Source organism: Siniperca chuatsi, linkage group LG9, assembly GCF_020085105.1.
Source record: "Siniperca chuatsi isolate FFG_IHB_CAS linkage group LG9, ASM2008510v1, whole genome shotgun sequence".
NCBI lineage: Eukaryota > Metazoa > Chordata > Actinopteri > Centrarchiformes > Sinipercidae > Siniperca > Siniperca chuatsi.
The window spans coordinates 29,738,914-29,766,911 of NC_058050.1; the positions used below are offsets into that span (position 1 = coordinate 29,738,914).

Genomic DNA, 27,998 nt, shown 5'->3' on the forward strand with positions numbered 1-27,998 from the left:
GGTGGCTTTGTAGATGTGGCCAGGCTGGAGAGTGAATCAGACGTCTTTTGAGGTTTGGAGTGGGGTTGGCATGCCCTTTTTTGTGACAGAAAAGTGCCCTGAGAACTTGTGTTATGATTTGGTGCTATATAAAAAAACTGTATTCTCATCTGTTTTATTCATGATGTAAAGCCTGTTGAAACTCTTGTCTATGTATTTTTCCAGGTAGTTCACGTCATTTGATCTTATAGTCCTGTTTTGAAGTGGAGAAAAGAGAGAGAAAAGGTTTTATGTCCGAGGAGAGATGTGATATTTGTATCAGCAGTCTGAAGGCCACCAACTTGGATCTCGCCAGAGTTGGGTTCTCACACCTCACCTCAAACAAATCAAAACAAAGGTTGCATCATCCCTCTAATAGAGATACTTACATTGAACCCCCAAAAACATAAGGCAATGCTCTGCCTCCTTTGGAAATAGGCTCCACCCTCTGTGGCAGGAGCCAGATCTGCATCCTTTGGTGGCAATAGGCCTCGCCCCCCAGTTTGGTGCATAATAATGCGCACTGCTGTATATGGAGGACCAAAACTGCCAAAATCCAAAATAAATAAATAAATGACTTAATAAATCAATTAATATGCCATTAAATGCAGCAAAAATAATAAATTTAATACAGGCATTAAATAATTCATAAAATGTGACACTAATTGATATTTTTATTTATTCATTCATTTTTATTAACATTTTTTTATGTCTGTATTTTCCCTCTTCATTTCCCCCCCATTTATTTCACCAAACATATTTATTTATGCATTTCTGCTTCATTATGCAAATGGGGGGGACTGTGTGTTGGGGTCAACTTTTTACCCATTGGTTGATCGACATCAGAGTATATAGATCGACTATACATGCCTTGCTGCCACACTGATGGCCTCTGGCTCCAGTATTGCCAGGTCTGCTGTTTTCCGGTGGGAATTGGGCTACTTTTGAAGTGTTGGCGAATTGTTTTTGTCCGCTGTACCGCAATACCTATTTTGCATGCAACTTACATGAATAATATCTATTAATAAAAATCCATATTTTAAATGATCGAGAGGCGCCCGTCTCTCTGCAACTCTGCTATTTAGCGAAGCAAGCAAAACTAGTGTAAACAAGAATATGATGCAAGGTTGTAGAGTGCTGGAATAAATATTGAACATGTTGGGGGAATGCCCAGGACAGTTCCAGAATCAGCACCATGAGAAGTGATTGTGATAGTTTGACAAAACAATCTTAATTCAAGGTCCATTTGGACCCTGGATGTAAAATGAAGCATCTTGGACCTTGGATAAATGCTTAATTTCATAGTATGTAACCTCGTTGATATACAGAAGTTCACCCAGTTTTGTGACAAACTGAACCAGTTCTTGAAACCCAGATCATCCTACATACTGCTAATACTTCATCAGTGCACATGTATCATGTTGATCATTTATCGTTTTAAACAGCCAGCTACATTATCTTGTCCGTGTGTTCTCGAGATCGGAGTATGACTTATAGACACATTTGCTTTCTAGTAATGGCCTAAAACCATCGTGGCCAGCCTGGCTGTGAGACAAGTTCAGCAGACAGCCCAAGTTTACTAGAGCAATACACCAGAGGCCGTTTTGTGTGTCTCATTTTGACAGAGCTGTAATTTATCACCCTGCTGTGTAATTTGTCTCCACTGTCCACTCATTGTGTCGCCGTTTGCTGGAGATCACAGCCCTGTCAGGACACTGACCTTGCCAGCTGGGCTGAAGACATTACCCCCGCTGGGTATGGAGGACCCAGGGCCACTGTCACACCAAAGAGTTTTACACAGCCAGAGTATGGGAAGCATGAACGATTAATTTAATCGGAGCCATCCATCAGATTTCCTCAGATTAAAAATAGAAATATTAATTCCAGGCTCATGTAATGTAAATTCAAATTAATTAAAACTGTATCATTCAGCATAATAATTGGATCTCAATCATCTGTGCAATAAGATGTTTGATTAATCTGCTGAAAAAAACATCAGAAAGTGATCAGACCTATTTTTTCCTTTTTTCTGTCTGAGTTGATTGAGTACTCTCATAATTGAATAGATGCCTGTGAAGTGGGAAGGAACCCGAGCACATGTTTTGGATATAGAGATGGGCGAGATATGGCTGTTAATGGATTTTTATCACCATCCAGGCTGTGTTAGTAGAGCAAGGGAGCGTTAACAGAGAATTTATATTCAGAACTTGAAGGCTTACTGTGCAATGAAGGAGAAGTGTGTATAACTCAAGGGCCTCTCCGTTGTGGAGGAAAGTGAGCAGGAGGAGGTGGAAGCAAGAGATGCTTGACCTTAGATGGGGGATGAGACCCCAGGGGTCAGTCATTCTTCTGATTTCTTCCATTTGGAGGAACATCACAGTGAGGCAAGATGATCCTGCCGTGCAGCAGGGACCTAACAAATGCACACGTCACTAAGCCAAGCAGCTTGCTGTCGCTATCTCACACCATAACTTTCTTCCTCCTGCCTTTTTTTTTAAAACCTTTAATTAATCCGGTCAAAACTAGTTGAGATAAAAATCTTTTCAATGGTGACCTAGCCAAGAAGACAGCAAAGTTACACATCGACTGCACGCCAATTACATACAGACAATAAAATACAAAACAATACATTACAAGTAGTACAGAATAAGAGCTAATATCCACTCATCAGCAGCATGGGTTAAATGAAGAAAGTTTGACAATTAATAATTCACTGTAGCAAGAACATTTTTGTAATAAACTTCAGTTATAAGGTAAATATATTTGTCTATGCATGTGGTTAATATATGTGTCTACGCAGGGTATTTTGGCAATTTAAAAAATTCAACATTATTCAAGACATGAAATGTCTAATTTATTTCTGAAAAAAAAAAAAATATGCATTTGCAGATTCCTAACATCCGTCAAATTAAAGAGGGAGAGGAAGACTAGAAAGTGGATCCCGGAAACCATGGAACAGACCATACAGGAGGTGGAAGCAGGCAGGCTCACTGCATGGCAGGTAGCCAAGCAGTTTGGGGTCCCACAGTCCAGCCTGAGTCACCCAGTCAGTGGAAGAATCAGAAATACTTTATTGATCCCTGAGGGGAAACTCTTTTGTTACAGCTGCTCACTATCACATCAGTGCACACAGAAAGGGTGGTCATTGGATGTGTCCATGGTCAGAGGTAGGGTTGGGCTGTTGAACGATGCCCTACCTATCCTACACTGTACATTTACTGCCACTAGACAACTTCACTGCTAACCTTTCCGTCTGCTCTGATCGCCGAAACCTGTCTGCTCAGTGCAGTCACTCTCTCTTTTGCTCACCAACACACACTACGCACTGCCCTGTTCCTTAAAGGAGCCACGCTGCTCGTATTATAAATAGGGAGGATAAGGTGGAGACCGGGAGAGTATGTGAGGATCGACTGTGACACCCCACCCCCCAACAACGATGTCATCATCCATCCCAATGTTTCACTGTGGACATTGTCATATGCTAATTTGGTCGACAACGCCCAACCCTAGTCAGAGGCAACTTCTCACCCCTGAAGATGAAAATTCCTTGGTGGAGTACTGTTTTGCCAGTCATGTGTTTCCATTGACAAAGCCTCAGTTCCTGGCCCATGCTCTGGCCATATACAACCTCCACCAGCTAGATGCACCAAAGGTGGATCATTTTCAGGGGCAATCATCGTCTTACTGCCCGGACCCCAGACATCATTGACCGTGAGAAGGCATCCTGAGAGCTGTTTAGGAACTGGTTTGCCAGATACTTCCTGAAGTTTGCCGTGCAGGAGCGTCTTTCCATGGATGGCCCACCTTGATCCAGAGCTGGTCTGGGTGGCACAGAGGGAGGGGGTCATTCTCCTGTGTCTGCCACCACACACGTCTCACATCCAACAGCCTGTGAATATGTGTTTCTTTGGACCCTTGAAGGCAGATTTCTCTGGTCTTACAGGAGCTCTGTCAGCAGTGAGCCACTGTTTTTGGTTTTCAAGAAGGAGTTTTCAAGGGTCATAAGACTCTTACCAGAGGCTGAAGGATGGAAGAGTGGTGGCTGGGTTCTTCCTGGGCCACACCTGATGCTACCCACCCATTCCAACATCCCCTATGTCCAGTTGCCCCACCCTCAAACCCACTTGCCATAACATCCCTGCCTCAGAGTCAAAGTGCCCTCCCAGTCCCTATCTCACCCATCTCCTGGTAACATCGGGCTGGATAACAGCAGACCTGGCCCACCTCTTGGCTGAGACTATGCCCACAAGACCGGTGAGGTCAGGAGGAATACCACCAAGGCCTGGGTACTGACAGCTCAGGAGATGTCCAACATCATCAATGAGGCGGAGAACCATGCTGCAAGGCTGAAGGCCCAAGCTCTGGCCAGGAGAGAGAGAGCAGCAGCAGGCTGAAGACATCAGCCCTGCAGTCACTTCCTCTACTCTGCCTGGTAGCTCCCGCCCCAACAGCAAAAAACAGTGTCCATTGCTGCTCCAGCCACCAGATATGGCCTTACCATCGCTGGTCCCTCAACCAACTCGGCGCCTTCTTATGCCTCCTACAAACTCAGAAACCTGAGCTCAGGTGGGCAAGTGGATGGTAAAAACCATACCTATTTTACTTTTGGATTAATTTATGTCAAAACTGATTAACTATTGTGATGTAAAGACATTATTTGGAGTATGTATTTTCATGTTGTAGTAATACTTTTTTTGTTGTGTTTTAGAGCCTTCAATGTCGGAAGCAGTTTCTCCCAATTGAAATGCTTTTCAGTTCTACACAGTAAAATATATTATTTGCTGATCCACTGTTATAGTAAGTTAAAGTGAAGATTTGAGTGGTTAATCCAAAGCTTTGCACAATACACAAAGTTAACTAGCCAGCATGTAGTGCCCCTGTTAGATCACTAGCGCACAGTAATATTAATTTTGCCTGTTGATCACTGCCACAGACCACAACTCTTTTTTCTGGCTTGCAACTGGACAGCTAACAAAGGGCAATGTCAAATAGTAAAAGCCCTATACTCCTAATGCATGAAACTTGTTGCTCATTTAAGTGCAGTCTTTTCAGGTTTATTTTTTATTGTGATGCAATGATGATGTTTCAATTCAATTTTGGATAAATAAAATTGAATTGATGCCTGAAGTGTAACCTAAAATCCTTAATTGTTGTTTGTGGTAATCAGATGCACAGTTTAAGATTCTTTGAGCACTGATTTAGGCTAAACACTAACTGTCCAACAAGAACTGGTAAGTGAAGTGTAGCCAAGAACATTTCTGCCTTTCCACACATCTTTTTAGCTTACTTACACTGGTACATATGCTGGTACATACATGTGATCTGAATATGACAATGAAAATATTTTTTTGAGAATCCTGCTGTCTCTGGTTTGTCAATAAGGAACTAATTGTGAATTCCCCTGTAAAAATTCAGTATCTGTCATAATCAGAATCAGAAATACTTTATTGATCTCTTGAAACTTTTTTGCTACAGCAGCTCACTATCACGTCAGTGCACACAGGAATAGAAGTACTAAGCAAAAAAAATAAATAAATAAAAAATACTATAATAAACTATAATATAGGTCAGAAAATAAATTAAGTACCAAGTGGGTATAAGTATAAAATAAAATAAGTGTGAAGTACAAAGTGGGTTTACCAGTTGATGATAATAATATGGTATAAAGTAATAGTGCATGAACTGCCAAGTTAAGTGTAGCTTATTTATAATGAGATGGAGGATATTGCACAGCACTAATACAGGTATGAATAAATATCAATATCAATAAATAGGGAATTTTAAACTGAAAAGAGTATATTGCACAGGAGTATTAACACAGGATATTGCACAAGTATCTCAAGTATTGCAGTGATGTTAATGATGTATCATGAAGTATGTAAGTAAGTAATCATGAAGTAATGAGGGACTTTTAGTGACTACTCAGTATGATGTAGCACTTAACTTTTTTTTGCCATTTTTGCCTTTAGTCGGATAGAGATAGCTGCAGAGAAAGACAGGAGAGGCGGGAGAGAGAGGGGATGACATGCAGTGGCCACGGGTTGGAATAGAACCCGGGCCACTGCGGTAAGGACTCAGCCTTAATGGTACACGCTCTACCAGGTGAGCTACCGGTACCCTGTACCACTTTACTTGAGAGGGAACAAAAAGGGTAAGTAATGGTCAGATAATCATGAAGTAATGATTTAACAACATCCAGGTCCTTCCCTCTCCACTGCGCTTCAGTTCTGCCTCCAAAGCCCCTCCACACAGGAGGCTGTCACGCACACGCAGGCTAGTAACTACAGCAACTGAAGAGGTCAGGCCCAGGTATACAACAGAGCGTACACACCGGTAAGAACAAAACATAAACTATACTTCACATTGCTAGAAATAACATGTTTTACAGTGACTGTTGCCTGGCTATATTTTACTAGATGTAGCATGTAAATTAGCAGCTTAATTACATTTGTCACTTTGCAAGATGATTGACATTTTTATCTTTATTTGGTGATACAGTTAGAGTTTTGAGACCGAGACACTGGACTCAAATTAGGAATTCACCCCCACAGCTGCTTCTACGAGCAGTCGTAAAAGCCCAGAGGACGGGACAGAGGGCGTCGCGTGGGTCAAACCCATTTTAGCTTGTTTGTAACAATTCGCTTTTAGCCGTGCTAGCGCGCTGTGCACTATGTTTACATGTTTGTTGATGGCTGAACAGGTTTACTGATAAAGTATTGGCTTTTTACTCGCAAAGGCTTTATTGCATTTACTTACAGTAACAAGCGTAGTTGTTGTCAACTCAGCAGACACAGAGAACAGGAGAGGCTGCAGCAAGCATGATAATACTACGGTCTTTAATGATTTAGCCCCTGGGCCTGTTTAATACTGGGTGTCGGTATCATCCCTACTCGCGAGTGCCCTATCGGTACTGTGCATGTGCAACTCTCAACAGAGATGAGAAGGAAATGAGATGGCTCACTCTTTAGCTACATCCATCATCAGCTCCGGGAAAAAATTATTTGTTTAATTATTTTTTACCCGTGTCTTATGTTACTGTGATGTTGCAGTCGGGCTAACACTAGCTTGTTCCCAATACTAAGGCTATTGGTCAGCATCGTTTAGTTACAGAGCACTGCTCAACTATAGGGATTGCCTGGTTGCCAGAGGCAAGTAAAATGCCGCGTCGGACATGTCAACTGACATGTAGTATTGGGAACAAGCTAGTGTTAGCCCGACTGCAACATCACAGTAACATAAGATATGGGTTGCAGAGTGTTACGGTAACCATAGCCATCTTAGCAGTGTGGTTACAGTTTTCGAAAATCAAATCAAGCAGGGGTACCTATCAAGCAGAATCCTTTCTGGTCCTGTAGCTCTCTCCACCCCGGAAAAGCTGCTCCGTTGTTGACTATTGTTTTATCTTGGGCTCGGTTTAGCTATTTCATTTTAGCTTGCTTTCCATCGTTGGCCTTCTTCTGTTTACTTGTCTTTGTCATGTACACTGTTGCTGGTAAAGGAGGGATTTTTTTCATTGCTGGTGGTTGTTTCTGTGTTGTTTCTCTCTTGTGTTTGCATAGCTCCTCCATAAGCTATTGAAGAAGATATTGAGCTTGACTGAATGAGCGCATGTGTGGGGGAGGGGGCTGCATACCATGTGAATGAGCTGAATGAGCAGTGATTGACACTGTATTAGAGACTCCTCCTGGCTCTGATTGGTTGTTTCCGTTTGGGCGCGGTGGATTCTCATGTACTACTGTCAGGATATAGGGCAGTTTCAGCAAATATGCAAAAAAGTAAATTTTATAAAAGTTACCTACTGAATCTTTGAGTAATGAGTTGTTACTATTTTTTTTGTAGCTCAGTGGCTGATTCATAGTTAATCAGGAACAACTCGTGAAGAAAAGTAGTAATTACTCACAATTTTGTGTACCATATTGTAACTTGTTACCATGACTTTTACCTCATGATTCGATATTGAAGCTGGCACCTTGCATAACTTGGGGAAAAGGACTGTCTTAAGTTGTTGACTGTCTTAAAACTACATGAAAATGGCTGAGAGAGCCTTTCAGATTTTTGTCAAGAACATTCTCATTTTTCAGACACTTTAGAGTAATTCAACCATCTCCCGTTATATGCATAACCAGTATTAAAAATAAATCAGGAATATGGCACAATGCAATTGTGACTTTCTAACTTTTAAATCCTCCTGTTCTATTTCTATAATTAATTCGTGCATTACAGTTGCACAGCTTTTATTTAGTTTAATCTGAGTCTAAGAATTGAATTTTGTTGGAAGTAGAAGTTGGCCTCTGAGCCATAAACAGCCCTGTCCAGAGAAATGATAAGCTTCCCCCAGCAACTTCCTCTGTCCCATGACCTTTGCCGGACTCAAGGCCACTAATGGAAAGTTGAATGACAATCTCTCAATTTTTGAAAGCCTTTCTTGTCAAACTAATCTGATGGTCTGAAGTCACACTATGGTGAGAGTGAAGCTAAGTCAGTTTATTAGTATGACCCTGACTGATTGAAACTAAACTGAAACTCAACTCTTCAATGGACCATGCTCAGTACCTCATCAATGACTCCTAAAATTTTAAGACTTAAGAGAACAGAGAAACGACTGTGCCTTACAGAATCAAAACTAATATGTTATGTTTAATTGACACTACTGTGTCAATTTTCTTTATATGAACAATGTGTTATATTATTTAAAATTCATGATTATCTCAGTTTGTACATGTTAACGGTGAGTCCTTGGTTATAGCGGAACATAAAGCCGATTTTCTTCTAGCTGTATATACCAAGTGTGTGTCTTGCTTCATTATCTCTCCCTCTTCACGACAATTATCAATGTGTTTTGAGTGCTCAGCGTGCTGACAAAACCCCAAAGAAGAAGTTGTAATTTGGGCAAAGCAACCCTTTAATATAAGTTTACTATAAAGCATAGGGTTCCCACTCTGAAAATGTGACACTACCTACGTTGATATATTTCTTGGGATATTTGTGTACACCCAGGTTAGAATTTTTACTTGTAAAATACATTTTTTTGGCTACCTGGGTTGGTTAACTTCCACCATTTCAGTTTCTTGCATTGCCAAATTTTTAAACACTAGTTATACACTTTCATTTAATTCTAGTATAAAAAGACACAATAGAGATTGTTGGTATTTAATGGGCCAGATCGTTTTTTTCATTTGGCATGTAACTCTGGAGTACTGAAAGGCAGTACAGATTCAAGCACAGCAGCACTGGCACTTTGAAAAAAATCAAGGCTTTTATGTGGAGATTTGTGTCTGAGATATTTATAGGGGATTTTAACAATAAAATTACTTTTAAGTGTCTATTATGGTCATGTCTTATCACCCACTTTTGGTTTTCTATACATCGAGTAGAACATTGTGGTCTTGAGCGCTGTCTCATGTCAAGGGTTTGGTCATGGTGCTGTATGGCTGAATTCATATTTCTCTCATCTTTGGTCTGGTTTCATGTTCTCAGCATTGTGTGCAGGCTGAATAGAGCACATTCACTACCACACATTTTCTGAATCACAATAGCAAGTGAGTAGTAGTGACAGTGAATTCCAATTTTCCTCGTGGCAGGGCCTCAGAAGATGGAAATTCTAATGAATAAAAGATAATCACTTCAGCAGAGCTTTTGTCAGCCAGTTTCAGCTCATTTTCAATTATAACCCCAGCCTCCTTTCCACCTCTGTGAATGCATTATGCTCAATAATATTTAAGGCTTTTTCCCAAGTCCTTTCAAACAACACAGCCACTGAGAATGTATTGTCAGCTTATGAAATCCCTGACAGGTGGGTACATATTGTTCCCATATTGAGAATCCAAACAATCCACATTAATGTCTAAATATTTCTGGTGCTGTGCAGGAACATTTAACTGACTGAGCTGAGCTGAAGGTGGGGTTCCAGGGAGTCCAAATAATTCATGACAACTTCACAAATAATGTTTTCTTTTTCAATAAATAGGAAAACAGCATACTTAGCGTGAGCAGTGATGATGGAAATAATGGCACCAACAAAAAGTACAATACTACTTCAACGTTTTATTTTGATTGTGGTCTATGCAGGCACCAGAAGATGTCAGTACAAGTACTGGCTTCCCACCCACAAGCATAGCCCATTGTGCTGGTTGGAATGCACAACCAAGGTAGAGGTACTGTTCCCAGGAACTGAACCCTGGGTTGTTGTGGTGAGAATTTTGCACCACCCATACACACACACTTTTACAGGAAAATGACAAGTAATTATGGGGTGAATGCACGGCAATAAGAAAATAAAAACACTTGAGGACTGAACTTACTGAAGACCAGCATACCAAACTCTGTAGAAAACAAGCTTTTTTCAGGGCTTGAGTTTACTGCTCACAGCCTTTGTAGCCTGAATATCTCAATCTGGGAAATGGCATAGTGCCTGTGTGGCAATCTGAAACCATTGTTGAAGACTGAAAAACATTAAGCCAAACTAAAATTTCATAATTACCACCTAGGTACAACTGAACAACTTTTGGATCTTATCCTGATTTTGATCATCTTCATCATGAGCATGAGAAACAGTATTATTCATCTCCTTGTATGCATGAGTATAACATTATCCAGGTCTCTGAGTGTCTGCATTGGTGCAGGCATGTCTTTGACTCTTCCACATTCAGCAAATCTGTTGTTTCTGTACTGACTGAGTTACCTCAGCAGTTGAACCCAGATGGGTTACTGGCTGCCTGGACTATTTACAACTCTGCTGAATTTAGGTTCATCATGTAATCAGCAGTAATGGATCACAAAAGTGATTATACAATCACAGATATCAGACTTTCACTTTATACTGTGTATAATCATATTTTTTGTTTTACTGACTAATACATAAATCTAAGCCATGTTACTTGTACAGATGCAGTGGACAGAACCTTTAAGAAGGACTTGCTGAAGTCATGATGGTATGGCCACTGCAGCACAGATAAAAACACCAAAGACCATTCTAAATGAATTACCTTTTGTTTATAAGAGATTGAACTTGGTAAAATGAACTTACAGGTGGACACAAGCTATACTTAATTTATAATTGGGACAACAGAGTTCTTGCTGACATCACTAGCTCAGCTGGGGTCAGGGGATTATACTTAAACTCACCTATACAGTTGCTGTGTGACAAAATAATCTCAAATCAAAGGTCCATGTAACATCTTTGGAATGTGCATAGCAAAACCACTTCCAGGCATTTCAGAATCAGAATCAAAATCAGAAATATTTTATTGATCCCCGAGGGGAAACTCTTTTGTTACAGCTGCTCACTATTACATCATTGCACACAGGAATAGTAAGTTTAAGTATAAAATTAAAGTGTAAAGTACAAAGTGGATTACAGATTGATGATAAGTATTTGGAGACTTCTTGGCTAAATGTGGACTCAGACTGTACTTGATCTGTAACTGATGGTGTTTCACAAGTCCATGATAAGTACAGACAAGAATGCTGATTGAGAAAGTTTTCAAGGTTGTAACAAAATACAATTTTCCTTTCACTGTAAGGAATATCAGCCCAATGAAAAAACATCAGTGCGGGCCTTATCAGCCAGTGGAAACCAGTGTCAAATATCAAGGGACATTCAACAGCATTTGATTACAATCTTGATAACATTGGCTATAATGGTAAATCTTGTCCCACTGACATCTTGCTAACAACAGCAGATCACTGACCATGCCGCATTATCAATTCTAACCAAACTAACCACATCACCATTTCATCTGGGTTCCATTTGGTTCCAATATTACCACAGGGAAAAAGACATTTTTCTTGTGTTGGAAGCCAGATGGTTTGGTATTCTGCAAACACACAATGCTTGCCTCCCTTTCCCACTTTGTCATTTGACAAAGCAGCCTCTGACATTACAGCTTAAGTCCTCTGTAAATACACTATAGAGCAACAACAACTGCTGTTGTCCTCCACTGCCAATCCTAATAATAATTTTAGAAAGGGCCTGTATGCAGCCAGGGCTCATTCACACATTTGTGTTTATGTGTCCAACTCATTATACCTTAGAAATGCTGAAACATAGAGAGAAAGAGAGTGGTGCCGTGGGCAACAACAGTATTTTTGGAGGTGTTGTTGTGTCAAGGTCAAGTGAGAGTCCTTGGTTTGTTTTTGCTTTTTTTAGTAGCTCTGATTTGATTCACAGAGAAGAGTTTGACCTCTTAGGAAATTGTACTGCTGCAGGTTTTTAGAGCCCAAGGTCATCAGAATGTATTGCATTCCTTAATTGGAGTCTTCTTTGGCTCCATAAACCTCCATAGCCTGAGCAACTCTTTTCAGTATTTTTTGTTCTTGATTTCCTTTTTTCTGATGATTTGTGTGGGGCATTGGGGACTTGTTCCTGTGAAGTTGAAGGACCAGAGGAAAGCCCCAAGCTCTTGATTAACAAACACAATATTGAACTTTCTCTTGCTTCTGCTGAGATATACCCTATTTAAACTCTCTGCCTCTTGTTTGCTTTATCACACTCTCACTTTTATTGTCTGCTCTGCCCTCATAATTAGATTTTGTGTGTATATGTTTATTTGTGAGAGAGAAAATAAATTTAGCTGAACCAAAGAGCACACATAGTTTTATCTCATATGATAACCATTCAGTGAGGGCTTTGTAAGCAGTAGTTACAATGTTTTGCCAGATCACACGTGCATCATAGATCTGCAAAAAATTGCACATTCACAGCCAAATGCTACATGCGAGCAAACCCTTAGATTGTGCTATTTTTCATCTCATTTCACATCAGGGAATGGACATATAGCAGAGGAAAACAGAGGGCAATATCTCCCCATCCTTCAGTGATTAGATTACGTTTCTCAGCAGCCTGCTCCCACTGTGGTTTAGGAGGCGAACACTCCTAAAATGAGGTGTCATTGCAAATTACAGGAGCAGCTGAGGCCCAGCGCCACCCCACCAGCTAGACTCACCCATCCACGTGCTACCCACAGTAATCATTCCTGATCTGGCCCACAGTGAAATAACAGAAATTGGTGCTGATGTGGTGTTTGTGTCAGGGGCTGGGGTGGGGTTGGCTGAGTCCAACGCAGATGCATTCCCCACCACCAACAGGTTGCTAACACAATCTACCTGTGTTGGAAAGAGGAGGTCAGAACTGTACTGAGGCACAGTTGTGCTTGGAGCTAAATACTAATGTTGTCATGCTCACATGACCATGTTAATATGTTTTAAATATTGTACACCTGTTTGTGTTTAGTGTCCTTATATTAAAAAAAAACACGTATGGTTCACTTCAATAAATTCTATTTATATTTGCACTCCTTTTGTCTTTACTACTGACTGAAAATGTTAGATTTCACATTCTATTTTGACTGTCAACTGAAAGGACAAGCTAATCATACCATACAGATAAAACATTAAGCATTAATGCTCAACTCTTTTGCCAAGGGAGAAAAGTCTAGTTTAAGTAGAAAGTGAAATTACTTCCACACAATGTTTCAGTCTTCTAACCTTTTGCAGAATCTACTCCTGTGTGTGCCTGAGTATTTTCAGAAGAATGTGCGTACATCCAAACAAACCACACCACACGAAGTTGAGTGCCAAAAACATTCCTTATACATACCCTAACAATGTATTATATTGGATGTTAATCTATATAACCAATATTTCCGATCATAAGAGCCTCCACTGGTCTTATACATGTACACAGACTCTCTCTCTCTCTCTCTCTCTCTCACTCACTCACTCACTCACTCACACACACACACACACACACACACACACACACACGTGGCCTAGCCTATGAACAACAACAAAAACCATATAAATAGCAAATGTGAAAAATATTTTAGCATTAAAGGTCCAGTGTGTAACATTAAGGAGGAGCTATGTTCCAGAAATGGAATATGATATTTGTAAGTTTGTTCAAATAGACTGAGCCATTTTTATCTACATGGGGAGCGGGTCCCCTGTCACAGAGGTTGCCATGTTGCACCGCCATGTTTCTACATTAGCCCAGAATGGACAAACCAAACACTGACTCTAGATAGGGCCGTTCACGTTTTTCACGAGTATCTCCTACACGCTTGGAAGGGTAGGGTGATCAAAGCGGTATTTAAATGGTTGCAAACTGCAATTTCACTGCTAGATACCACTAAATCCCACACACTGGACCTAAGTTTGTACTTATTTGTACTGTCATGTTTCAGAGATCAGAAAAAACCCACTGCATTTACTGTGTGCTGTCTTTCCCACAGCTCCAACTTTTTTTTCAGACATCTAACTTTTCTGCCTCCCTCCAACTCGACTACAGATTATGTCACACACGATTCTATATTATATTAAACAAAGCAGCGTAAAGATGGTAACTAAATGCACTCATATGAGTGCATAACTTAAGCAGCACAGTGAAAATACAAACACACACAGGGGCAGGTAATGGTCAGGTAATCATGAAGTAATGAGGGACTACTTAGTAACTATTCAGTATGATGTATCACTTTACTTAAGGGTACACAAAAAGAGTTTTGTGCCGCTTAGTGGCTGATTCATAGTTAATCAGGAACTCATGAGGAAAGTGGTCAGTATGTCGATTCACAGATATTAATCATTGCCTAATTTGCCTACATTGCCTTTCGTAAATATATTATCTCCCAGTTTGTTCTCTAGTAAGTCATCTTTATCTACTATATAGTCCTTGATTTGTAGTTACTCAGGAACTATTAACCATTAATCATCACGTTGTTCCTGATTTGTTCCTCATTTGTGACTTAGTAACTACTCACAATTACCGTTGTACCATATTGTTAAATGTTACCAAAGAGAGAGAGATAAACAATACTTTCTGTCACTTTTTGATTGATGGATGATGGATGGTGACCTTTGACCTTTGATTAACCCCCCCCCCCGGGAACTCCCTCCGGAAGTGCGTCACGCCGGAAGTGCGTCATGCCGGAAGTGTGTGGCCTTATGCGTGGACCAATGAGCGTGAGGCAGGCGTGGTTAGCAGGAGCCAATGAGCGTGAAGCATGCGTGGTGAGCAGGAGCGAATGGGAGTAAAGTAGGCGTGGGAATGAAAAACCCTAGAAATTAAATAATATGATTAAATAATTCAATCATTTAAGTGAAATCAATAGTATCAAAAGTATAAAAATAATTGACAAATTTACCATCTGTAAAATCTAATCTTTCAGGAGCAAAAGACACGTCCTTCTCTGTTGTCTGTCCGGTGCAGAGTGAGGTGTGAATGAATTGGAAAGATGTGGGAGGGTAGGCGGAGTTTGCGTGAACCAAAGGGAGGGTTAGCCAATGGGAAAATAGGTTAGGAGGAGCTTGCGGTGAAAAAATAAAATAAAAGCAGAATATTTCCGGTCTGAACCATCAAACAAGATGAAACTGCTGAAGATGATCAGCCAGACGCCTGTGACGCATTATCAAAATGCGACACTAGGGGGCGCACCCAAGAAACAGGTGTTGTATTTGGCTCGGATCCAGACACCTCCCCCCAGCACGCTTCAGGAGGAATGGGATTTAGAAAATGGAGGCGTGTGGGGATATGCGTTCAATTATGAAGTCAACGAACTTTGTTTTTACCAGCTGGAGAAAGGAGAAACGTTTGGACCCCTCACTCCAAAAGCAGCGCTTACATCAGTGGACTGGTCTGTGTTGAATCTGGTGGTGTCAAACAACCTCAGAACAAATGAAGGAAAGGAACCTGCGACGAAAGACAAACAGACGCAAACGTTTGTGCGGGTTAAACAGGAATTTCCACGGCACTCGCCCGAAAAAATTGTAACCTGCAGCATTTGGGAGACGAAAAGCTCGGGTTCCGGCAGATGGTTCTACCGCACAAGCCATCAGGCGGTCGAAGGAGATGAACACTCGGACGAATTTGTCTTGGAATATTTCAATACCGAATGCGGTGTGTTCCAGACGTCATTACGTCTGCCCCTCAAGGTGTGGATGAAAATGATGATTGAAAAAGCAGAAAAACTGAAGGATCTCTTCCTAAGAAATCAGACATCGAGAGACATTCTGATGATAAGAAAGACTCTGTTCACAGAAGACACCGCCCCGACTCCTCCTCTGACTCCGCCCGTAATTCATTCCGCTTAAAACGGATACCCCCTGCAACTTCAAATCATGTCTGTTCCTCTTCAAATCATGTCTGTTCCTCTTCTACCGCAACCAGAAAGCATAGAATCACCTCCGATTCTGAGAAAAGCCATGTCTCTCCCTTGTATCCTGCGACCTGGGAGCCCGGATACCTTCAGGACCCCTACAGCAACAGCACCACCGCGTGTTGGGAGCCCCACCCTTGATACGACACCCCCACCTTCACCTTCACCGGGGACCCCTGACTGGATTCTGCCTCCTCCATCACCATCTCCCTCCCCTGACTGGCCCTCTTCTTCTTCTTCGGTATCCTCAACTCCAAGCGCCTCACCACCCCCCTCTCCTAAGGAAGAGGACAAGCATGACGGGGTGCTCTCTGACCTATTTCTGAACACGGTGAGAGCCGTGGTGGTTCGCCTGTTGAGCAAGGTTCTGACCGTGTACAGATCTGAAATCTGTAACGGCTGTCAAATTGATCACCCGAGCCAGCTACAACACGAATGTCTGTTTGAGATGCCAGATTATTTCTTCCATCGGCACTATAACGAGTTGACGAAGCGGCTTTGGACGGATCGTTTCATCAAAGCCATTCAACGGGCGCTTCAGGCATGCCATATCCACGTGTCTGCATACAGAGTCCATGGCGCTTCCGAGGCCTTTCTTCATAACCTCAAAAAGACAAGACGCATCGGAGAGAAATTGGAGAAGATGTACGACGCTCTGATCGGTCAAGACGAGAAAAAGATTGAACTGATGAACAATGTGGCGGACTTTTGGAAGGGGATTGAGTAATTAAAAAAAAAAAATGGGTAACTTTTGCAGAAAATTTCTAAATTATGTAGAGGAACGTGTAATCGTTAACCAGTTAATCATTGTTTTAGATCAGGTGATTAAAAACAGAGTCACCCATGTTGCGGATGACAATGTTTTTTACTTTAGAGACGAAGTCGCAAGACTAGAAAAGATTTTGGATGTTGTTCGAAATGTTGAAAATTGGGAACAGATAGTAAGTGACACATTGCTAACGGTAAACAAATGCTCTGTATCTGATACCTTTTGTAAAATTATAAAAGAGATGACTAAAGATTCTTGCATGAAAATGTCTCATCTGTTTACTCTTTACACTTTATTTGTAGACGTTATGAGTTATTGTGTACAAAACAACATGTATCTGAATACCTGGAATGAATTGAGAACATTACACGATGATATTTACCAAATGTATGGAATCAATGTGTTGAAGTTAACCTCCTGTACTTTGAGAAATGCTGTGTGTTTATAATCAATAAAAAAACGATTTAAAGAAGCTTGTGTCTCATTGTTTGTTTTCAAAAACCCTAGAGAGGGCAACCAGAAACATGGCTGAAAAACGTGTCATGAAAAAAAGTGTATTATAAGCCCTCACATCCTGGTAGTTTTGGGGAGTGGAACGACTCACGCAGAGCCGTGCAGGATGAAATGGGGAAAAAAGTCAACGTAGAACGGGTCAAAGATTTTTTATCGGAACAGGACTCGTATACTCTGCATAAACCGGCCAGGATACATTTTGTCAGAAATAGAGTGTTTGTACCACGGCCTCTAAATCAGTTCCAGGCAGACCTTTGTGATATGCAGGCCTTAACTGAACACAATGACGGGTACAATTATTTACTCACGGTCATCGATGTATTTTCAAAACGGGCTTATGCCAGAGCTTTGAAGACAAAAACAGGGGCTGAGGTCTCTAAGGCCTTTGACTCTATCTTAAAAGAAAGTCGGATCCCTGAAAAGTTACAAACGGACGCGGGCAAAGAATTCTTTAACAAAAGCTTTGAGGGGTTGATGAAGAAACGAGGAATGAATCATTTTGCAACAGCCAGTGAACTGAAAGCGTCTGTTATTGAAAGATTTAACCGAACGTTGAAAACACGAATGTGGAGGTATTTTACGGCTACAAACACCCGTAGGTACGTGGACGTCTTACAGGAATTGCTTGACAGCTACAATAACAGTTATCATAAAAGTATAAAAATGACGCCTATGCAGGCGACGTCAGAAAACGTCTCTCGAGTGTTTGAAAACCTGTATGGAACATTTCCCATACGCGACAAAAACAAATTAAAGATGCATTTTAAGGAAGGGGATTTGGTGAGAATATCCAAACTGAGAGGAGTGTTCGATAAAAAATATCAACAGAGTTTTACCGACGAATTGTTCACAGTAACCGAATGTATACCCCGCCAACCCCCTGTGTACAAACTGAAAGATTATGACGGAGAACCTATCCAAGGCTCGTTTTACGAAGCAGAGTTGCAAAAAGTCAAGGTCGGTAAAGACAAAGCGTTTCAAGTTGAAGAAATTCTGGACGAGCGTGTTTTCAGGGGTAAAAAACAAATGCTGGTGCGTTGGAAAAACTGGCCTGAGAAATTCAACAGCTGGGTCAAGGCAAGCGACCTGAAAAATGTATAAAATCAAATAGGTACGTCGAATCTGAATCATTAGAACATGGACCAAATCGCAGGAGAAGGGTTCTACGTTGTCCTACCCTCCAACGCCAGTCGCAATGTATTTAAAAATAACACGAGCTCCAGCTACCACGTTGATTTAGCGCAGCATATTGATTTAGAAGGCCCGTGGGAGGTAGCTCTGACAGAGATTTCATATACCCCACACCTGGTTTAACATTTCTAGGGAGGATGCTTATTTTGAATGGAGGAATAAACCAAAAGATGATGATAATGATGCTTCAAAGAGTGAGGTGTTCACCCGTCAGGGTTTTAGGGCAGGTTATTATCACGATCTGGAGCAGCTCAAGACAGAGCTGAACGCCTTCCTTAGAAAAATTAACTCTGATATTTATTTAAGGTTTAGCTCCATTCAAAAGAGATTTGAATTTCAGGCAGGAGGTCAATATCATTTACGATTTTACCCCCTCTGGCTTACATCATGGGGTTAACCGGGAGAATGGGTTATTTTTAATGAAAGGATGTCTCCGTATCCGGCTGATATAAAGGGTGGATTTTACCATATGTATTGTTATAGTGATGTGGTACGACATCAGCTGGTTGGTGGACGCTTACGCTCCGCTCTTGAGAACGATCGCTATAGAAGGGCGCACGGGGGCGTCATCACGCAGTATTTTAATCCGCCCTGCTACCTACCGGTGGTCAAGCAGCACATCGAAAACATCCACATTGAGATAAAGACGGATCAAAATAAACCTATAAATTTTACCTTTGGGAAGACTATCGTGAAACTCCATTTTAGACCTTCCAAAAAAAATCCTCTGTGACAAAAACAAAATGATGCATCAGAGACACGATCCTCACCGTTTTGTGAGTTATTATGAGAATCAAGTAGGAGGCGCTCTCCCCGGTTTTTACGGGGCGCCTGTTATGTACGGGAGAGGAATCGGTTCGATTTTTTCTAAAATATTTCGTTTTGTATCGCCGTTGATGAAAAAAGGATTTGCCATTGCTAAGCCTCATCTTAAATCAGCCGCAAAAAACATTGCCTCGGAGGTGATAGGCCACGCTGTTAGTAGAATAGGGGGTCGATCGGACAACGGGGCTCAAGAAGGATCCGGCGGTATGATGGTTTTAGCCAGACGACTGAGGAAGAGACCTCCGGGGCAGCGAGTAAAAGTGCGTAGGTCAAAAAAGAGAAAATCAGTAGGGAGAAGTAAGTCCAAAGGAAAGCACGCTGTTGCGAGCTCCGGAGATATATTCTAGAAAACAAATATGGCGCTTTTACATCACAAATCAGCCGAATGCACTATGGGTGAGCTGGATTTATTTTCAGCACCTATGACGCAACTGTCTATCGATGAAAAGCTCTACACAGAAGTCCTGCCTTTGGCATCCATTACCGACGGAGGTCCTATTGAATTTTTTATCCCCGGAGATGGGGAAAAATACATGGATCTGAATGATACTTTGATTCATCTTCGTGTGAAAATTACCGACGCTGACGGCTCAAACCTAGCCGCCGACGCCGCGGTAGGCCTCATCAATTATCCTCTGAACACAATTTTTAACCAATGCGACGTTATTCTGGGGGATAGGTTAATTTCACAATCCAGCGCAACTCACCCTTACAGAGCGATGATAGAGACCCTCCTCAACTATTCAGACAATACGCTGAAAAGTCAGTTCACTGCAGGGCTATTTTACAAAGACACGGCCGGTGCTATGGACTCTATAGTACCAAATAACGGGCCGAACAGGGGATTAAATCAGAGAGCCCGGTTTACCTCAGAATCTAAAGAACTTCACCTACTAGGTCCTCTTCACGCAGACATATTTTTCTGCGAGAGGCTTCTCTTGAACTCTGTGGATTTGAGAATTAAGCTGACCAGAGCTAATGACGCCTTCTGTCTCATGGGCAACGCCGCCAGCACTTTCCGTTTAAAAATACTGGGGGCCTCGTTGTTTGTCAAGAAAGTCACCGTTTCCCCCGCAGTGCGTTTAGGCCACGCGTCAGCTTTAATGAGGGGCAACGCTCTTTACCCATTATCACGCGTGAACGTAAAAACCTACTCCATCCCAGAGAATTCCAGAATATGTAACCAGGAAAATCTGTTCCTGGGGACGATGCCTAAATATCTAGTGATAGCCATGGTGAACCATGAAGCCTTCACAGGAAAAAGAGATCTGTCACCCTTCAATTTTATTCACAACAACGTTGAATACATGGCTCTGTGTCAGGACGGGAGACAGGTGCCCGCCAAAGCTTTCCAACCTCAATTTAATCAGGGGTTATCTGTCAGAGAGTTTTATAATATGTTTACCGCTACGGGGAGACACTTGAAAGATTTACCTCTAAGCATCGACAGGGAGGAATTTCAGCAGGGCTACTCTTTGTTTGTTTTTAATCTCAACGCCTGCGAAGATGCTGATGCATTGTCGTGCGTTTCCAACGGAAGTTTAAGACTGGAAATGAGATTCAGAGAGCCGCTGCCCCATACTACCACTCTCATCGTTTATGCTTGTTACGAGTCTATTTTGGAGATTAATTCCAAACGACAGGTGCTTGTGGACTATTACTGAGACAATATGAACAATCACCAATTGGACGGGTTACTACGTCATTTACTAGGAGATGCTTTTTGGAGTGTGGGCCGCTGATCAGTTACCTTTACTGCGTCAGTCCTTTAGATTTCCAGCCTTTTTATAGTCAACACACACCCTGCACACGAACCAGGAGAGCACTGGCTGGCCCTCACTCTTGAGGAAGGCAAAAAGGCAGCTTTTTTGATTCTTTCGGATTCTCCCGGATTTTTCACATTATCCTAAAAGCATCTTGCAATTTTTAGAAAACCGTTGCGAATCTATTTTATACCACAACAGTCAGCTTCAACACGTTCTGTCTACGGTGTGCGGTCAGCATTGTGTTTATTATTTATGCCACAGAGCCTGCGGTTTATCTTTTGAAAATGTGCTGTCTTTGTATCAAGATGATGTGATGAAGAATGATGTTATGGTATCAAAGTTTGTGAAAAATATCAAAGTTGTATGAGGTTGCAAAGAGCCGGATCTTTTCACCACACCGTCTGTTCTTTACAAATGTTTAAAGATTGTTACAACTTTATATAAATAAAGATGGATCTGGAGACTGTTAAATTCATTTGAATCATTTTTTATTCAAATAAAGCCAGCTAGGTGATAAAGGTATATGTTTCTTTCGTTTTCCTGATCTTAACAGCGGAGGTGATGTTTCCATCTCATAGTCCCAGCGTGGTGCCAAGGGCGTCTGTTTTTTTTTCATTCCCTTCTTCAACACTTGGGGTGACCCCTCATCGTCGTCGTCCCAAAGCGGTCCTCCCTTCTGAAGTTTATGATATTGCTCGCGAGCATGGGGGTTACTCATCAAGGATGAAGGGATGTTGAGCTCCCGTAAAGTATTTAGAAACCCCATCCATCCCTTGGGTTCTCTGGATTTTTTATGCGTGACGGAGAGATTTTTAATCAGGTCTAGCATGTGTGAGCCTTTCACAATCTCTCCTTTATGGACAAACTCTCCTGAAGGAGCCCATCCGCTCTTGGTTAATTTCTTCATAATGTACTCTGCATTGTTACGGTAGCGAACAGGCAGGTTTTGCAGCACCTCTCTAGCAGTTTCATCCAGCGTTACTTGCTTGTCTTCTCGCTGATTTTCTTGTTCCCCCGATTCTTGGGCTAGAGTCAAAGTGATACGACGGTCATCTTTCTCATCTTGTTTGAGTAATGTTAGGTATCTTTGCAGCAGAGCGTTGTATTTTTTTATTTTGTCATGAGCGTTCAAACCCTTTTCATTTAACACATCCTCATTTTACATCCAAATCATTTTCTGCCGTACGTCTCATCGTTTCCCCGGCGCCGGGAGCAGAAGCTACCGACTGACTCAGACGGTTTAGCTGTTGCGGCGAAATCAAAAACATCTTTTGACTCATGATTTATCTTCTTCTAATAAGCCCTCCCAGCAACTCTCCAAATATCGGCACCACCGCTGACAGTAAAGGTAAGAGAAAACCTCCAGACTGTTTTCTCAGAGCCTGGTGTTTGGTTTTTAGACTGGTTTTTTTATTGGCTAGCAACTTGATAATTTTCTTTTGTTTTCTGAGTTTTTTATATTGAGCCGATGTCAGGGGAATGTTTCCTTTTAAGAGGTTTAAGGAGAGCTCGCACAGAGACTGCAGAAAGTCAGATGAACAATGGTTGAGAATATCTTTACGTTTCCGAGGCGTGGCGTGACATAAAGCGCGTAGTAAAGGCGCATTTCTTTTTAAGCGCGCCGACATACTGGATCAGGACTTGGATTTAGGTAGATAGACGACGGGCCACTGATGGGGGAGTATTCCCGTCCTTAGTCTGTAATGTTCTGGGCAGCCGGGTGTGAGATCGACGATTAAATACCCGTGAGGATCTTTGGTAGCATCTTCAAAACTTTCTAATAAAAAGGCTTTTCGTCCGGGAAACATTTGTTGAGCCAATATATTCAACTGTAATCTGTCTCGAGGGTTTTTAAACAGTACCAGATAATTACTGTTTAAACTGATGGTGCGGCTGTGCTTACCTTGATGGAAAAGATTTTGAGTCAGCATCATGACGGACATGTTCTTGTGATGCCTGTATTGTGTAAAAATTTTGACTACATCGGGATGGTCCGAGGCCTGAAAAATGACATCGTCCAAAATAATCAAATGATTTTGGTCAGAGGGAAACAGTTTTTCATCATCAAAAGAAGGAGGCAGGCCTTCAACAAATTTAATCTTTTTATTCTTCTTTTGCAGTTCAGCATACAACGGTTGAAACGATGTAAAAATCCATACAATGTTATCAGGCAGTATATCCATCACATGATTACAGTTTTCCAAAACAGACTTTACAAAATAAGTCTTGCCACAGCCACTCGGTCCTGTGACCAGACAAGAAAAAGGCACTTTCAATCTGGGGTCAAAATCAATTTCTTCGGGTGAAAACATTTTCTCCTCAATAACCAAAAGGCAGTGTATGTCCTAGACTCAGCAGCCGTCTTTTATCATACACAACTCTGAACTTTTTTTGGAATGACGTGTTTTTTAGAAGGAAGCCTTTCTTATCTCGCACAATATTGTGTTGAGGGATTTCAAGGACTCCCCTCTCATCAGAGTTTTGCACATAATCCTGAACCAGGTCTTTAACGCTATCAAAGTTGACAATTTCACAGCATTGGTGCGTCTGCGTAATGCCTTTTATGCGTAAAACAACCTTGTTGTTTCGAGTTTGGTAAGCATAACTTTTTGGACCCGCCGCCACAAATTCTTTAATGCTATCTCCCCCTAACTCATCCGTCAAATCTCCCAGGTAATTACCCAGCTTGAGCTGCGTCTCTCCCTCTTTTGTGACGTAGATGAGGCTGTCTGTGTCGCAGTAAAGGACTCTATCTTGCAACTGTTCCAAATATCTGTACAAAGTCAGACGTCCGTAGGCTGTGGTGAAAGCGGCTATAAAAACATTATCTACCTTGTTTGGTAGCGGGATACAGCGGTCTCCGTAAGACCACTGAACCAAAGCCACTTTGTCACTGACGAAGGAGAAGTAGTTGACTTTATATTTTTCAGAAAACATGAGGTTAAAGAATTCTTCCGGGTCTGTGACTAGTTTGGTTTGTGTTTGGTTGCTTCTCTGCGCAAACTTACCCCAAAAGGAGTTCAGACATAATTTAGACACTTGTCTTTTAGCAGGGTTTGGTCTGATTTTATCCGCCTCCAGCAAAATCCCCTGGTTTGCACGATAATCGCTGATGTACTTTTCTCTGCTTTCCTGATCTGCAGCGTCGGAAGGGTAACCCGAAGCTTCCTGTTTACCTTTCAGAAAAGTGTGCATATAGTCAACAAAAATAGAATCACTGCGTCTATCAAAGTGCCATACCTCAGTTATTTCAGCTATCCGATAGCCCATCTCCAAAGCCTTGTTAAATTCAGGAGTGACCCAGACACCTGTCAACGCCCTGTCATCATCGCTATGCCGACACGGACCCTCCTGCAGATTGAGCTCTGCGCATGCTCGGCAAAGGGTAAACACAAGCTTACCCCCCGTCGTTCTATAGGGCAGGACTGGAAAGTACAACTCTTTCGGTGGGTAGACCCTAGCCCTGATTAGCCCAAAGTAGCTTTGAGGTTCTTGGAAATCTTTATAGATTATTTCAGGGTGCCCGAGAGGATAGGGGAAGTTGGTGTTACAGTACGGATAGAGAGATGTCACATCTACATAAGAGATTGTCTCGTTCGACGCAGCGGTGTGTCTCAACTTTATAGCAGAGGTACGCCCTCCGTACAAAGCTTCGCGGGGTGACAACGGTTGTGGAGCCTTATATTGTTTGAGAAACTCCTTCAGCCCGTGATGAGATTTTTTCAGCATCGTCCACGTGTGCTCACGCATGATGATGAGTTTTACCTTGTGCGTGGCTTCTAACTCACGTAATTTCTCCTCGCAGCAGCGTGTGCAGCTCTCCGAAGGGGCGACCCGTCAGAGGACAGGTGTCGTGGCGCTTGATAACAAATTGAACAGCCGTGATAGAAACATCCTAGAAACTCATAGGCATATTTCACCCCAGCGATCTCAGCATACCCGTCTACAAAGAAGCGCCCCAGCTGTTTTTCCCCCTTATTTAAAGCATGCTGGATAGGGATGCCGCGGGTGTGTGACAACCACTCTAACCACTGGATACCGGCGTTTGAAAATGTCTTGAACTGACGCCTGTAGTCGTCCGGAGAGGGGATCGCTAATGTTTTAGGTGGTAGAAAGTTTGTCAGAAACACCTTCATGCATGCCGACGCAATGGTCGCACGGCTGAAGGGGTCAACGGCGGTTTCAGAAATGTACTGTTTTCTGAAAAGCATGCAACCCTCAGCGAGAATGTCTACATCATTTTGACAATAGAGGCGAGCCTCTTTCATGAAGTTGAATGTGCCGTGCCGCACCGTCGCATACCAGCTGTAAAAGTCTGTTAGTTGCTCCGTTGTCATGGTTTCAATACCGTAAGCCTGAGGGGGAGGGTACTCGCCTGTATAACTCAAATGGGCCTCTGAGCTGAAACCATGAGGAAAGTACCCCTTTACTTTATCATTGAAACCGAGCGCTTTCGGGAAATTAGCTAAACGCATGGTTAAAAAGGATAGAGAGTCGATGTATCTTTGTTTGTAATCGTTATCGGTGATGCAAATTACTTTTGATCCTTGCATAATCAAAGAGGGCTTTAATCCCTGTTCGACCATGGCTTTGATAACGAGGTAACTGTCAAACCCTTTGGCGTTATGCGCAATAAACACAGCGTTTTTGTACAAAGGACGTCTGAAATGCAGTAGAAACTCTTTGGCACAATCTGCACCCTGAGAGCTCCATGTTTTACCATCTAAGGTTCGTGTACACACTAAAATGGAACGTGAACGCCGTTCTTGTCAACGTATGTTTCAAAATCATAAAACACCACTTTTTCATTGTGTTTTGTTTCAGGGGTATCGGTTGGATGTAGCACTGATGAACCTCAGTCTCAGAGTCAGAGGTCAATTTCTCGTCATAAATTTTACATTTCGCAGTCTGACATTTGTGTTGTTTACCGTTACCGTTTATAGCACAGTAGTACAGCATTGCACATTTGGTACATTTTTTGTACAAAGCACAAGCGCTGGCATATGTTTGACTTCTCGATCTCTCTGTAGGTTCTTTGTGTTTGGCCAAACAGAAAGGCGAGCGACACGTTCTGTTGCATTGGTCACACACAACAGGTTCACACAGCCTCTGTGTGCAACTGGGGTCAAAGCATACGGTGCAACGAGCTTCACAAGTATGGCCTAACACGGTGTTGAAACCTGTAAAGCAGTGCTCACAAACATAAGGCGAACCTAGAAAGGCTTTGAGATTTTTAACCGCATAGTAGTGATTTTGGAAGAGAAACAAAATCAGGGTTTTACTCCGTCTTGGGCTATTTGTCAAGAATTTGCGGAGAGCTCTGTCTTCCTCGGTTCTGTAAAACACTACAATTGTACAGTCCAACGCGGTTTCAAATTTAGGGATGTCGCTAAAGGATACAGCTGTCTGCTCGTCTAATCCTACATCAATTTGAATCTGTCTACCGCGTTCGAGGGCTTCTCTATCGCTGATATCAGGATCTAACAGATGAGCCAGACAGATGGCAAAACATAGTTGATTCTCTCTGTTGTGGACAACGTACAGAAAACGTTTTTTTTTTTTAATGATTTCACTGTCTAGCATTTTCCCAAGAACTCGTTTCCCCCCACCCCTAGGGTTCTGGATCACTTCTACAACAAGTTCTAGCTGACCATCGCCATAACGGCCCAGTTAGACTGCACAACACGGAGTAAGAGCCTTTCAAAGTCGGCTAGGCTGGGGAGCTCGTCATTAGACAAGACGACCGAGAGACGTTACTAGGGAGATTTTCCCCGCGCAGCTCTAACTGTACCGCGTCCCGAGGAGTCACGTATGCTAATGCATTTTGTAGTAACGCATCGGCATGCTGTAGAGCTGTATTGTAAAAAATGCTGTAATCCACTATTCCATCAGCGTTAAGAGGGGGTGGAAAGTTTAACAACTGTCTGATTTGATAATTTGCAAATCGGCTTCGCCGCACAACGCGTGGTTGTGGGGAAATATGAGCACCTCCCTGCTGCACGGGAGGACTGGGTATGCTGAGATCGATGTAGTTTGGAGGCGTCTGAGGGTCTGATAAAGTGGGACTTTGTTCGAGTTGGACATTATTTATTCTGATTGTTTCATTTGGTGATGATTCATTCTCTAACTGTTCAAGGTTAGCGAGAGCTTGATTTAAAGCAAGGAGTGGATCTACAGGCTGTTCGGAGCTGTTAGATGTAGCGGCTGAGTCGTTTTCATTCAAATCACGTTCAGTTAAATTGTTTTGAAAACCCGACGCATTCTGGAGATTTTGTGCTACTGTGTCTGTTAAACTCTCTAACAAAGCTAATAATGCGTGTTGATCCATGACCTCATACAAATCAAACGCTTTTAAAAACCTTAAATCAGCATCATTGCAATTATACAGATGATAAAAATCACAGTCTGAAACAGTTTACAAATTGTCACTTTGTACACCTAACTTCTGACAGAGGAGCCAAAAGGCTCTAGACATCAGCTCCAATTGCTGGTGTGTAGCTCCGCAGCAGCGATGACACCTGGATGGTCTGGACCTGGGTCTGTTTGCTGGAGACAAAAAAGAAAAAGAGAAACAAAAAAGAAAACATTAACTTCATAAACACAGCAACCCCTTAAGGTATGTAAACAAACAGCCAGACCATGTGTGTGTGTGTGTGTGTGTGTGTGTGTGTGTGTGTGTGTGTGTGTGTGTGTGAGCGAGAGAGTCACAACATGCTGTGAAGCCAAGAGTAAGGACCAAAAACAGCTGTTTAAGAGAGACTG

The 27,998-nt window shown here is 42.1% G+C and overlaps 1 long non-coding RNA gene across 1 annotated transcript; it reads left to right on the forward strand.

Moving 5' to 3' along the window:
* The first annotated feature begins 6,022 nt into the window (after positions 1 to 6,022).
* LOC122881647 lies at positions 6,023 to 13,087 on the forward strand. Its single transcript, XR_006379196.1, has 3 exons — positions 6,023 to 6,120; positions 6,218 to 6,351; positions 12,782 to 13,087. It is a non-coding gene; the product is annotated as an uncharacterized LOC122881647 (long non-coding RNA).
* The last annotated feature ends 14,911 nt before the right edge of the window (positions 13,088 to 27,998 follow it).